The following is a 15,450-nucleotide window of genomic DNA, read 5'->3' as shown; positions in this document are numbered from 1 at the left end:
CTTAAACTGTCTTCATTTTTAAAATTTATTATTTTCTTTTTTCTCTTCAGCTTGGGTGATTTTCACTGTTCCATCATCCAGTTCACTGATTTGTTCCTTTGTATCATCTAATCTACTGTGATTCCTTCTAGCATATTTTTAATTTCAGTTATTGTACTCTTCAGTTCTGTTTGGTTCTTCTTTACATTTTCTAACTCTTTGTTAAACTTCTCACTGTGTTCATCCATTCTTCTCCCAAGTTTGATGAGCGTCTTTATTATCATTACCTTGAATTGTTTATTGGGTAGATTATCTCCACTTCACTTAGTTCTTCCTCTGTGGTTTTATCTTGTTCTTTCATTTGTTACATATTCCTTTGTCACCTCATTTAGCCTAATTCTCTGTGTTTATTTGTGTATATTAGGTAAGTCAGTTACATTTCCCAATCTTGTGGAAGTGGCCTTATATAGGACACATCTTATGGGACCCAACAGCATACTCCCTTCTTGTCACCAGAGCTATATGCTGTAGGGGTGCCTCCTATGTGGGCTGAGTGGGCCCTTCTGTTGTGGTGAGGCTGCCTATTGTGGGCGAGCTGGTAGGCAGGGCTGGTCCTTGGCTCTGTTGGTTGCCAGGCCTGCCTCATGTGGAGGCTGCCAGCTACTGGTGGGCAAACCCATGGCATACCTGGCTGTCCCATGACTCTTGCCAGCTCACTGGTAAGTGGGTAAGCACCTGTCACTAATAGCCTAGAGGGAAGACTCAAAAATGGCACTTGCTAGCACCAGTCCTCATGGTAGAATGAGCACCCCCAAATGGATGTCACCAGTGTCTGTGTCCCCAGGGGTAGTCCCAGTTTCCTGTTGCCTCTCTGGGAGGCTCTCCAAGATCAGCAAGTGGATCTAACTCAGGATACTTTCAAATTACTGTCTCTACGCTAGGTCTCAGAGCATGTGAGAATTTGTATGAGCCCTTTAAGAGCAGAGTCTGTTTCCTACAGCCCTCTGGCTCTCCTGTATGAAAGCCCTGCTGGCCTTCAAAACCAGATGTTCTGGTGGCTCATGTTCTTGGTCTACGACCCCCTTCTGAGGATCCCAGTGTGGGGCTCAGTCCCCTCACTCCTTGGGGAGAACCTCTGCAACTGTTATTATCCTCCCATTTGTGGCTCACCTACCCAGGAATGTGGGTCTTGACTATATAGTATCTCCACCCCTCCTACCTGTCTCATTGTGGTTCCTTCTTTATATTTTTATTGTGAAAAATCTTTTTTTGTGTGTGTGCTAATCTTTAGATCATTCTTATTGATAGTTTCTCTGTAATTAGTTGTAATTTTGGTGTGCCCATAGGAGGAGGTGAGCTCAGGGTCTTCCTACTCCACCATCTTGACCACTCCCGAATATAACACACATTCTTTAAAAACAAATGAACACATTATTTTTAAAACTATCTTACTTATTAAGACTATTAGTATTTCATCAAATTTGTTTGTAGAAATGTTAAATGGGATCTGGTAACATTTAACTTCTCAGAATGGCTTCTTTGAATGAGGCTAAACATTGCCATACCCATTGTACCTCATCTACAATTTGTTTTTATTTGCAACCTCAATATATTGATTAGGTGCTCAGCATTATAAGCACTAGAGAGGTAGTATAAAATCAATCCTATTCCTCAAGAAATTTATTTAGTGAGATATGGCCTATATACAGGAAACAGCAAGGAATTGCACAATTATTTATAAGATAATAACTATATGCACATTAAGTTGTATATTCTATAAATCCTGTTCTTGCTACTCTGAGAGTGGGAAGGTTTAGGACAGGTTGGATAGAGACATCAGCCATTAAAGTTTAAGCCAGATAAAGGACTCCAGAGACAGTATCAAGTAGGTTAATTAATTATCTGGAGTAGCTAGAAGAAATAAGAGATAAAAAATAAGTATAAAGCATTGTCTAAGTCAAAAACCTGGAGAATGTTACTGAAACTGAATCTGTTGTCAGATGCAAGGAATGAATGTTTAGCTAAAAGCCAGAAGACAAATCGGAGTTCATGATTTTGTCAACACAAGAAAACAGTGGGAGAAAGGAATAACATGGCAATGAGGTTAACGGATTTGTCACTCTCAGTGTGAGAAGGGCTGGATTACTTGAAGCTCCCTGTTAGTTACCAGAGACGTTTACCTATTTCTGAAGCTTAATTGTTATTGGGTGTGGGTCACATGCTGAATATGTGAGGGGGCCTGAATTAAAGGAAATTGATTACGGGGTGATTTTCCTTCTGACTACTACACAAACACCCAGGCTTGGCCTTTCAAGGAAGGGAAGACTTTCCAAGGATTGCCTTTGAAGGAGTCAGTTTTCTTTAGTAGGAGGTTCTATTCCATCTCTGTGCCTTATGGCCCCGGGCATTTGCCTGCTCTGATCTGTTCACTATGATTATTGTGTAGACACCTCCCAGGTTCCTGATGTGCAATCATTCATTCCATAGTCCATCTGGCCTTTGACTGTGGCTCCATTCCCAATTTATAGTTCTGCTCCTGTCCTTTGAACTAGACTTTGGTGTTTGGTTTCTTCTTTTTGATTCTTGGCCTGCTCTCAAAAGAGTGTTCTAATAATCATTCCCACTTCAAATCATTCCCACTTCAAACTGCTTCACTTTAATTTTTCTGTAAGGACTCAATCCCCATTTCTGTAGGGACCATACCCCCCATTTTTGATCATGGAGTAATGCCTCAACCCAAATCACTGGACCTTACATGAGGGATTCACATCAGTGGTTGTTCACTTGTGTTTTCCTCTACTATATACCAGACAAAGTACCAGGACTAGCTATAATAATGGCAAAGTCCAGATCATTCCCTACTGTGTATTTTGGCTCCTTGTCTTTGGCAGTTGGGATAAGTTGCAAAGGAATTGGGTTCTGAGTGAAGTTCTAGGGACATGTGCACAGGGATTAGTGAAAATGAATTTGGGATGCAGGGATGGAAAACCTGGAAGTGGAAGACCCCCATTTTATGGGTCAGGAAGCTTGTTCTTGTGTAGGTTAGAAAGTAGTAATAGGAGTAATAGGTGGCACACATCTGTTATGAGAAGAGCCACAGAGCCTTCTCTTTGTATTGCCTCCCTAAGTGTTCAAGACTGTCAATTTAAGCTTTCATTTATTTAACAGATACTCACTGAGCACCTACCATATATGTATTAGGCAGCAGGCTAGAGCTTGAGGATACAATAGTGAACAAAAACAGACATGGTCCCTATTGTTATTAAGCTTACAAGCTAAGTGGGAGAAAGACATCATACATTAAACCAAAAATTACATAATGGAAATTAATGCTAGATATAACATAATAATATAACTATCCCACTTAAGCAAATATAAATATAATAATATAACTATAATTAATGGAAAGCTATAACTATGTTTAGTGCTATGAGGATGAAGTACATAATACTATAAGAGAGTATAAAAGTGCTTCCCTGAGAAATTATGGCTGATCTGAGATCTTAAGGGAAAAGGGGAATTAACCCCTGTAAAGGAGGGATGAAGTACATCCAATCTTAGTCCCTGTAGTAAAAGGAATTATCGTGGCTTCAAGTAGTTGAAAGAAGGCTATCGTTACCATTGTGTCAGAAAGCTATGAAAAACATTTTGCCAGATGAGTCTAAGAAGCAGGTAACGTCCAAGGAAGTAAAGGAGGGCTATGGTAAGAATTTCTGTCTTTAACCAAAGAAAGATGGGTTGCCATTGAAGTGTATTAAGCCAGAGAGTGCGATGATTTGTGTTTTGAAAAGATCATCCTACTTGCTTATGTGGAGGAGACCAAAAAGATATAGGGAGACCGGTCAGAATGCTGATTTGGTAGGTTCAGCAAGATACAATGCTGGCTTAGACTGCCATGTTAGTGGTGGAGGTAACTGGAAGGAGTTGGATTTAAGACAGATTTTGAAGTCAGAGCCAAAAGGACTTGCTGATGAATTGGTCCAATCTCTGACCCCTCCAATTGTTCCTTGATCTTTTAGAAGATCATCTTTTTGATGATCTCATCTCCTATTTTATGAAGAAAATAGAAGCCATTAGACAAGAACTCTCTCTTATACCTGCCAACAAACGTGTACTAGAGAGGGTCTTAGAGGAAGGGGTATCTTCAGGGGACAAATTTCAATTAAAGAAAGGGAATAAAGTGAGAGCTCAAGAGAAGCTTCTAAGGATACAGAGGAGTTTTCTGGATAAGTCCTGGTTATTGTATTGGGCTCTTTACTAAAGTTTGGAATTGGAGTAAAAGGTGAGGACTGATCTGAAGAAAGGAGGTGAAAAGTGTTATGGTTATGATGGTGAAATAGAGGATGGATGACCGTACAATTTGTCTTATAATGCAAGGCATGGTGAATTTCTTTGAGGCAGATGGACAGTGGGAAGTGGACCAGAGGATTTGACCAGGGTTGTCATAAACATAGCAATTGCCAACCCACATGTTAGGTCTGGACAATGCTGACTGTAGAAACTGAAGATTCACGTGCTGTAGTGACTGGGTAATGGTGGATATTAAAACCATCTCTCTTGTGTCAGGAGATGTCCATAACTCATTTGGGGTATTTTGGATTTCTTCCAGGAATTGACTTGTGGCAAAGGTTATGGTGATGCTAGGCCTAAAGGAAAGCAGTGGGCATGAAACCCATATTTGTTGAAGAAGGGATATAAAAACTGCTAAAGGCCAACTTCTCTGTTATGAGATGAGTGACCTAGTCATATTGCTTATTTGATATGTAGCCGTGGACTTTTCTTTCTTTCTGTATCTGGTGGATCATTCTTTTTCATCTTCATCTGTGGATAATGAGTAGGAGAGGGATGAATTCAGATATTGCACTCTAGAAACACGATAATTGCAATACATGGTATCACTCTAAATTGTCAGATAGTTTATGGATTTGGAACACCTCCTTAATTAGCAGGGCCACAGGATCTGAAGCAGAATGTGATTAATGTAAAGGATACTTTGTGCCCCATCTTGGTGGAAGCACTAAGAATTATACTAAATCTATATGAAGGGGAAGGGTTATGATGAACCATGGTAACAGTTTTTTAATGAGCTCTGAGGATCAGGTGTAATTTTTCCTAGGGTATTTTGAACCTGCTTTGATTCTAGATGCAAGTCTTATAAGCAGTGGTACGCATCAGAACATTTTGTCAGAAAAGAGGATTACCATATATACTTATGGGTCATGTTTGGGGTCTTGAATGGACCCCAGCATCTAGCCAGGTCAACATTTGTCTTTGATTCACTTTTGTAAAAACAACTCCTTGATTCTTCAAGGCTGCTTCCAGTCATTCTGGAGATCCCTCGGATGCTGTTTGGCCCAAATGTCTGCCTCTTGCTGCCCTCTGATAAAGTCTTTCTCTTCTAGCTGTGGTTCTAGGGCCATGTCAACCTTCGAGCAAAGAGTCTCAGACGTGATTAACCTTGTCCATCAATAAAGTCATAAATTTCTTTTGCCTTATATGTACCTGATATATACATGATATAAAATTTGACTTCCCAGAAGAATATGAAACACAGCACCTGACATATGCTTAGCTCTCTTTTCATTTGTGCTGTTCTTTGTTAAGAACATCAGGTTATGGAGCAATTTTATGCCCTCTCAATACGTGTATTCGCACCTTAAAGACAGTGTTTACAGTGAGCAAATCAGTTTCATATATTGCGTAATTAATTATTGTCACAGATAACTTTCTCTAGAAAGTTAAGAACAGGCAGAGTTCATCTCAGCCTGAGGTACCCTTAAGGCAGCGATTCCTCCATGGAGATGATGGAGGCCTCTCTTTATGATGAGAGGAGGAGATGGATGGTAGGGTGTGATTGAGACTGAGGTGAAGAGGATCTTCCACTCTTGAAAGGTAATTACCATTTCTACATCACTGACATCTTCTCTCTTTCCTCTAACTTACATGGCTGGAAAGGGTATCATTCAGGGTTCTTTCAGGATAATAGAATCGCTATAAAATTTTGGGGAATAAGGGATTTATTAAAAGTGAAAGGAGCTGTGAAAATGAAATTTTGGAAGAGTGGAGTCAGAGACCCAGAGAAATCATCACCAATCAGAACCTTCTAAATATCTGCCTGGTAGACAAGTTGAAGTTTGCAGGGAAAAGCAAGAAGCCAAGTACTTCAGGCTGCCAAAGTGCAGCAGTGAAGGGGAAACTTGAGGTGGGATCTATGGAAATTGCTGCCTCTGGGAAGTTATTGCCTTCATGTAGCTACTGCCTCTGTGGGTCCACAGTCAAGTACTTGGTGGAGAGCCTGGGGTCACTGTTGGCCAGCAGGGCCAGCAGCTGTGAGGATGAGCCAAATGCAGGGGAGGATAAGGTGGGACTTGCTAATATTCTGTGTCTGTTGTCACCATGTCTGACAACAATGACTTTCTGACAGCGATGGCCTCTGCTTCACTTTTGCCTTTTATTTTATTTTATTTTTTTTAAACATCTTTATTGGAGTATAATTGCTTTACAATGTTGTGTTAGTTTCTGCTTTATAACAAAGTGAATCAGTTATACATATACATATGTTCCCATATCTCTTCCCTCTTGCATCTCCCTCCCTCCCACCCTCCCTATCCCACCCCTCTAGGTGGTCACAAAGCACAGAGCTGACCTCCCTGTGCTATGCGGCTGCTTCCCACTAGCTATCTATTTTACATTTGGTAGTGTATATATGTCCATGCCACTCTCTCACCCTGTCACATCTTACTCCTCCCCCTCCCCATATCCTCAAGTCCATTCTCTAGTAGGTCTGTGTCTTTATTCCCGTCTTGCCACTAGGTTCTTCATGACCTTTTTTTTTTTTTCCTTAGATTCCATATATATGTGTTAGCATACTGTATTTGCTTTTCTCCTTCTGACTTACTTCACTCTGTATGACAGACTCTAACTCCATCCACCTCACTACAAATACCTCCATTTCATTTCTTTTTATGCCTGAGTAATATTCCATTGTATATATGTGCCACATCTTCTTTATGCATTCATCCGATGATGGACACTTAGGTTGCTTCCATGTCCTGGCTATTGTAAATAGAGCTGCAATGAACATTTTGGTACATGACTCTTTTTGAATTATGGTTTTCTCAGGGTATATGCCCAGTAGTGGGATTGCTGGGTCGTATGGTATTTCTATTTTTAGTTTTTTAAGGAACCTCCATACTGTTCTCCATAGTGGCTGTATCAATTTACATTCCCACCAACAGTGCAAGAGGGTTCCCTTTTCCCCACACCCTCATGCAGTTCCTCTTTTGGTCAACTCTAACCTAGTAACACAGAGAGAAAAGAATTTTGAATAATGTAGTTTTCAGCATTAGCTAAATTCACACAATCCAGCATAGACATTCAAACCCAAAGGTCTCAGAGATACATTTACTGGAGTTTCCTCAGAGGTGAAGATGGTATAGTGGTCCTAGGGCCACAAAACCCAGGCAATCATATAAGGCCATATTTTTTGACATATCTAGATCATGGAGAATCAAATCAAAATAAAACACCAGAGTATTCTAATGGCTAAAGAGTATCACCAAATACTTAAATTCCTCCAAGTGTATACAAAAGACCATTTCCCTAATAATGCTCCCTTGAATGTGGATTAGATTTCATGCTCCTTCTGAGTTGGTCTAAAGCCTTGGGGGTGGACAGCCTCATACCGGCGCAGCTTTGGAGTTGCAATAGATCCTGGCAGAATTGGGGTTTCTCATTCTTCTCTTTAAAGAGTACCAGGGCCCCAGCAAAGGAATAAAGAGGGTTGAGAGATTGCCATAGAGATTTCATCTATGGAATTCTAAAGGGCAGAAATCTTCTAAGAGTGAAGTACATTCCCTTTACTTTTTTGGATTTGAGCCACAGATGCAAAATAGATCATGCAGTCAACTGTAAATGTACAGTTATTTTCTGCTCCCTGTTTTAAACACACCATTTAATAGGCCAAATATTTTATATATATATATATCCTCAAGAATGAGAGCATCAGGTAAAACTGTTCAATGGCCTGTGGGAATGCTACACTCAAGTGAAGTTCAGTGTCTAAGTGCTCCAGGAGTTCACAGCATTGTGTGTCTCTAGTTAGTTGATGATAATAGCCCTCTAACAGCATATACCTAGCTAACGTATATGCCCGGACATGTTCCCCCTAATGTTCTAGCTTTTTCTTTGTCTTATTCTTCTCTTCCACAGTCTTCCTCTCCACTTGTCTGTCTACACTGAAAACTCCTTCTTCTGTGAAGGAGATCATAGCTACAAGGAGGTATAGACAACTGTGTATGGAAGTCTGATGAAGATTTTTGGTCAAGTTTCTTGGATAAGCAGTCCAGGCTATCTTATCCCAGTGTGGTGACATTGTGATACACCACCTGGATCCCTTCAACGAAGGCCTGATGCCTCAGCTGCTGAAGGAGCTATCTACAGATAGCCATCAGGTTTCAGCACCTTCAGAGATTGCCTCAGTTCCAGAGACCCACATGGGAAGTCCTATATCCAGTAGTGGATTGAGTATAAAGGCCTTGCCATCTGAAAGACCATTCTAGCTCCAAAGCTTCTAACGGGGTTGGGTGGAGCTTTACTCGCTTCTCCCTCTCCCCTCTCCTGCTTCCTCTTCTCCCTTCCACAGGTGTCAATCCCATGGGTACTCCTTAGTCCCAAGAGTACTCACTGTACACTAAACTCAATCTCAGAATCTGCTTTCTAGGAATCCAAGCTGCAAGACCTGAAGAGCTTGTGAGTCTTTTTTGGAGCTGTGCTTGAAAAGACAGATGACTAATCCTCCCCTCTGCCTTCCTCCCCTCAGATAATAGCCTTGTAGTGAGGTTATGGATTAAAGGTGCATTGTCACAGTAAAAAAAAGTGCTACTGGAGTTTAGAAGGAAGAAAATGATCAGTGAGAGTTCAAGAAGTGAAGAAAGGCTTTCCAAAGACTATGGTGTTTATATGGTCTATGAAAGATGATAGAGCATGTCATGACAGTAAGACACAAGAGACTATCCTGTTCTCCTTTTCCTCTCCAATTTATTCTCCACTCTGCTACTACCTATTTTGATGCCCGAATAGGGTCAGATTGCCATTCTTCTTAAAATCCCCAAATTCCTTTTATTACTCTTGGTATGGAGTTGAAACTCAAAGAATCTGTGACCTGGATCCTCCCTCACTTCTCTGACCTCATCTCTCATTCCTCAGCTCTACTGAATTTCATTTAGTTTCACCAAAGTACCATGCTAATGCATTCCTGGGCCTTTTCACATATAGTTCTTCTTGCTTAGACTACTGTTTTCTTCTATTACCAAGCTGACTCCAACTTATATTTCAGGACTCAGCTTCAATGTCGCTTCCCTGGGAAACCTTTACTGTCAATGCAGTTGCCTTTTTTGCCGCCCCCCCCCTCCCCATAACACCCTGTACTTCCCTGGGAATAACACTTAGAAAATTTTGTTTTAATTTTTGTTTTCCTTGAACACTATACACTACCTAATAACACATAATGTTTGTTGAGGGCTTACTATGTGTCAGGAACTGTTCTATGCACTTGATATGTATTATTTCCTTTAATCTTTACAATAAAATTATGATACTATATTACCCCTTTTTGACAGATAAGGAAATAGAGGCAAATGGAAGTTAAGGAACCTCACACAGTAAGAAACCTCACAGTAAGTGGTATTTTAACCTGTGTTTTAACTTGATCTGTCTGGTTCTGGAGCCTGTGCCACCACTACATTGTGGTTTGGTGTCTACTACATGGTAAACACTAAACAAATATTTATTGAATGAATGAGTTTAATAGGCCCAACCAGAAGAGAAGAAGAATACTCAGGATTATTGGGAATAAAGCAGGAAAGTTAGGTCCAGATTATGGAAGCTCTAGGACCCTGAGATATAGTTTAGATCTTAGGTGGTTGGGAATAAGGACTTACTGTTGAAATCACTTTAAAAAGGAGATTCGGTTGGCAACAGTTTATGCAACTTCTATTCTCTGCCTTCTACCTCAACCTTCAACTTGAAATTAGAACAAGTAGAAAGGAGTATGATGAAGCATTAATGGAAAAATTCAATAGTGCATAAGATCTAAAGGCTGAATTTTCTGTTTTCTTTAACCGAAGGTCATATATATTTAAAGAAGCAGAAAGTATCTTTTTCAGATAATTTTATGGCATGACTATTAGGATTTTATATTTTAAAAACATGAATAGATTTTTGAAAAATCAGTTACTTTCTATAGGATGTTTAGGGGAAAACCATATTTTTTTGAGAATTAAGTTATATGTCTTTACCAAAGCTTGTATTATATACATATATATGTATATTTTTTGACAGATTCCTTTTCTTAAAAAAACTTCTTTTTCCAGTTAGGATTTTAGGGTTCATGTTAAACCCAAAATATTAAAATCAACTGTGACAATCTATAACTTTTAATACTTTCTGTTCATTCCATGTTCACAAGGTAAATAATACTTTTTGTTGCAAACAAAGCCATCTATTGGACCAAGTGTCTTAACTAGAAAACTTTGCTGTTAATCTCTAAGTGCGAAATTCCACCCTCAAGTATGTTTGTTGAGGGTGGTAAAGACTTAAAAATCATTGTCCTCCAAAGTGATCTGACTACATTGGATGAATAGTCATGGGGCTTACCCAGGAATAGTGTTAAGTATCATAACATTCCACTTTTTTCTCCACCCCATCCCCATTACCCCACCCCTCATTTTTACTCATATTACAGAGTGAGAAATTGTAACAATATTTCCCTCTTATAATTCTAGTTGTTCTCACTCCAAAATGCCTTGATTATTTCAAAGCTGTTAATCCAGGGTCTTCTGTTCTAAATTTTTATTTTTTCATTTTGTTTCCCCATACATGTACTATGTTACTGATGTACATTGTGACAATCTAGGGATACACATTAGAGTTTTAGTGAAACAGACATGACTAGACTAACAGGAGAGGACTTGTCTTTGCATAGTTGAAAGGCTCTCTTTGTTGCCTTTGGCAGTATATATCTAAATCTGTACATTCCTGTTTTTAGAATTTGGGAATACAAAGGTTGGAAGATATATAGTCATACCTTACATCACAGAATGTCTAAGTGTGATCAGAACCTAGCATAGTATTTATTATCAAGAATGGTAGAGAGCCTTGCATCTTGGAAGTGAAAACTGCAGTCATTTACAAATAATAAAGGAATGTTTCCATTTATATGCTGTAAAAAGTTATATGACTATAACTGTAAATTCTATTCTCATTCTCTCTTGCTCCCTCTCTTCTTCCCTCCTTCCCTTCATTCTTCTATCTGTAGAGTTTGATAGCTGATGTAAGTAACAGAGAAAATTTACCATACTTTGAAGAATATTATCTTTAATGTATTTCAATATGTGTAACTATTAGTTTTAGGACACACTTAGACTACTGAGTTGCAAATCAAAATGCAAAAGAATTTAAGCGACTGGAAACGTAATGTAATATATAGTATAACGTGATATAATAATATATTACGATATGATATGTACTCAGAAAAAGAAGCCCAGAAAGACCCAATCTAAGTAAATCACTTTGGAGGTCTTGTGGAGAGCACTTCGAAAAGGTAGGCAGTAATTCTTTGGAACAACTGAAATTGAGGCCCATGCTACTTCAATTGTGAGAGACAAGTCATAAATATTAAAACATAATGAATAAAGAAAACAGACAGGAGTTTTTAATATGAGCCTCAATCAAAATTCACAAAGAAAGAAGTTTTAATTTTTGGCATTGATTTGCGATTGAGCTGTTTCTTTCATGGGCAACTCTATGTAGTGCAGGGTGAAATGTGGGGCTCTTGGGATTTATTCATTATTAAAGATGGTTGATAAATCTTGTAAGCAATGTTGAAAAGCAAAACTAGCTATATGTAATCATTTATTTTAACATATGACAAATGAGGTATTTTGAAACAATAGGGAAGTGAATGAGGAAGATTTTATCAAAAAAGTAAATATCAAAATACATTAAATGGGCTGAACACAATTTGAAGAGATTTATAAAACACAGAAGAGCATATCTGGACATCTTAAATTAAAATAATAATTGGGAAAATATTAGGCTCTATATTGACAGAAACAATATCTATGTCATAAACTGTTATCTATGTCATAAACTGTCATAAACTGTTTATACAAAGTGATAAGCTAAATACCAAATTCTCAAAAAAAGAATGGAAAGTATAATTTGACTCAGTTAACAAGAAAAGATTAATAATGAGACATGAAAATGACCAGTTTCAGTAGTAATTAAAATGTGATTTGAAATAGCAACATATTATAATTTTGTTCCTATGTTTAATTTCAGAGAAATAAAAATGGTGAGATTATTTTGAAATTGTTATATGTTGCTGGTATCAGTATAAATTGCTCAAACCATTTTATGAAGTTATTAGGCAATAAATGTAAAAATGTAAGCAATGTATTCTCCCTTTGATTCTCTAATTCTCATAGGAATTTATTCTTGTGAAAAATGCCAAAGAAGAAAAAAGGATATGCATTATGATTTCATAGGGTGGGGAAGGGAAAAATACAAAATGGCCGTTGATAGGGAATTGCTTAAATAAATTACGGTGCAGGAACTCAATGGAATACTATGTTGCCATTTATAAGGGATATTTGGGGTATATGGGAACCATAGGTGTTTCTCAATAACTAATATTTAAGAAAAATAATTTGTTTGCAAGAGGTAGGCAGTAAAATCAAAGCATAATAGATCAGGGCAAAAGAAGGAGAATGGCTTTCAAGTCCAAAGTATATAATTGTAACCTGAATGAACTTACTGGCACATTTAATGAAAGAATGTGCCAACTGAGGATAGGGTTGTTCAGCAATGGAAACAACAACAAAAAAGGAGAGGTCCTGAAGACAAAACAGGTGCGTGCCCATTCAGCACTGATTAGGACATTATTATCTTGCTTAGAAGTACTTAAAGCAGTTATGGGGACAGACATTCAAATTACTCAGGGATTCTTTTCTTATCTGTAGTCCATTCTAATCAGGCTACCTCCCCATCATTAGACATCTCATGGAGTTTGCCTAGACGGATAGAATGCGATAGGCAGGTCAAAGCAAACACAGGACGGTAGGCTTGCATCTTTACTTCTTTACTTCTCATTGTAAATTAATAAATGGCTATTCTAGTTTCATCATATGTCAGTCTCTTTAAGGTTTGTTGGAATGAATGAGGCCCCGTACTCAATCAATTCTGGGACAGGGAAAAAATTGGGTGTCCCAGTCTGTAAAATGAGGGGATAGAGAAGAATTTACCAAGGTAAGTGGTACCTTGTGGACATGACTAATCACCTGGAGTTCCACAGGTGGCACCCTATTTCATTTTACGAAGTCTTTGAGCATCACCACATTAAGAAGATCATTATGAATCCATGCAGCAGGGAGAAAAACTGTTTTGCTATAATTTTAAATAAAAAGTTAAAGCATAACATTTTGTCTATCACAAAAGCAACAATTTAAAATATAGATGAATATGGGCACAATAATAAGGGAACAAGGGAAAAGAAACAGTGACTGTGTTAGAGGGACATGCCAATAATACACATTTTTTTCTACTGCCATTTTGTTTGTTTACTTAATAAAAATCAGGAGAAAAAGTTCTGCATTATATAAATATAAAATGTTATAATAATAACAATATTAGTAATACAAATAATAGCATATTTAATAATAATTAAATGATAGAGGGGAGGAGAGAAGATGGCGGAAGAGTAAGACGCGGAGATCACCTTCCTTCCCACAGATACAGTAGAAATACATCTACACGTGGAACTGCTCCTACAGAACACCCACTGAACGCTGGCAGAAAACGTCCGACCTCCAAAAAGGCAAGAAACTCCCCCCGTACTTGGGTAGGGCAAAAGAGAAAAAAGAAATAACAGAGACAAAAGAATAGGGACGGCACCTGCGCCAGTGGGAGGGAGCTGTGAAGGAGGAAAGATTTCCACGCACTAGGAAGCCCCTTCGCGGGCGCAGAGACTGCGGGTGGCAGAAGGGGGAAGCTTCGGAGCCACGGAGGAGAGCGCAGCCACAGGGGTGCGGAGGGCAAAGCGGAGAGGCTCCCGCACGGAGGAGCGGTGCCGACCGGCACTCACCAGCCCGAGAGGCTTGTCTGCTCCCCCGCCGGGGCGGGCGGGGGCTGGGAGCTGAGGCTCAGGCTTCAGTCGGATTGCAGGGAGAGGACTGGGATTGGCGGCGTGAACACAGCCTGAAGGGGTTAGCGCACCACAGCTAGCTGGGAGGGAGTCCGAGAAAAAGTCTGCAGCTGCCGAAGAGGCAAGAGACTTTTTCTTCCCTCTTTGTTTCCTGGTGCGCGAGGAGAGGGGATTCAGAGCGCCGCCTAAACGAACTTCAGAGACGGGCGCGAGCCGCAGCTAACAGCGCGGATCCCACAGAAACAGGGGCGCAGAGGAAAAAGCGGAGAGACTCCCGCACAGAGGCTCGGCGCCGAGCAGCGCTCACCAGCCCGAGAGGCTTGTCTGCTCCCCCGCCGGGGCGGGCGGGGGCTGGGAGCTGAGGCTCGGGCTTCGGTCGGATCGCAGGGAGAGGACTGGGGTTGGCGGCGTGAACACAGCCTGAAGGGTTTAGCGCACCACAGCTGGCTGGGAGGGAGGCCGGGAAAAAGTCTGCAGCTGCCGAAGAGGCAAGAGGCTTTTTCTTGCCTCTTTGTTTCGCTGCGCGCAAGGAGAGGGGATTCAGAGCGCCGCCTAAACGAACTCCAGAGAAAGGCGCGAGCCGCGGCGATCAGCGCGGACCCCAGAGACAGGCGTGAGACGCTGGGGCTGCTGCTGCCGCCTCCAAAAAGCCTGTGTGTGAGCACAGGTCACTCTCCACACCGCCCCTCCCGGGAGCCGGTGCAGCCCGCCACTGCCAGGGTCCCGTGATCCCCGGACAAATTCCCCGGGAGAACGCACTGCGCGCCTCAGGCTGGTGCAACGTCATGCCGGCCTCTGACGCCGCAGGCTCGCCCCGCCTCCTCCGTACCCCTCCCTCCCCGCGGCCTGAGTGAGCCAGCGCCCCCGAAGCAGCTGCTCCTTTAACCCCGTTCTGTCTGGGCGGGGAATAGACACCCTCAGGTGACCTACACGCAGAGGCGGGTCCAAATCCAAAGCTGAACCCCAGGAGCTGTGTGAACAGGGAAGAGAAGGGGAAATCTCTCCCAGCAGCCTCAGAAGTAGCGGATTAAAACTCCACAAACAACTTGATGTGCCTGCATCTGCTGAATACCTGAATAGACAACGAATCATCCCAAATTCAGGAGGTGGACTTTGGGAGCAGGATATATTAATTTTTCCCCTGTTCCTTTTTTTTTTGTGTGTGAGTGTATATGTATATGCTTCTGGGTGAGATTTTGTCTGTATAGCTTTGCTTTACAATAGCTTTATTTTGCTTCACTATATTATAGCCTCTTTCTTTCTTTCTT

At 40.6% G+C, this 15,450-nt stretch overlaps 1 long non-coding RNA gene across 1 annotated transcript in view; it reads left to right on the top strand.

Moving 5' to 3' along the window:
• Positions 1-13,842, top strand: part of LOC137764124 (uncharacterized) — a 45,029-nt gene extending 31,187 nt beyond the window's left edge. Inside the window, exons 4-5 of the long non-coding RNA XR_011073918.1 lie at positions 9,600-9,656; positions 13,771-13,842. This is a non-coding gene — a long non-coding RNA (uncharacterized lncRNA). The remainder of the gene's footprint in view (positions 1-9,599; positions 9,657-13,770) is intronic.
• The last annotated feature ends 1,608 nt before the right edge of the window (positions 13,843-15,450 follow it).

This window comes from Eschrichtius robustus, chromosome 4, assembly GCF_028021215.1.
Source record: "Eschrichtius robustus isolate mEscRob2 chromosome 4, mEscRob2.pri, whole genome shotgun sequence".
NCBI lineage: Eukaryota > Metazoa > Chordata > Mammalia > Artiodactyla > Eschrichtiidae > Eschrichtius > Eschrichtius robustus.
The sequence above is the reverse complement of the archived record's forward strand: the minus strand, read 5'-3'. Positions and strand labels throughout refer to the sequence as shown.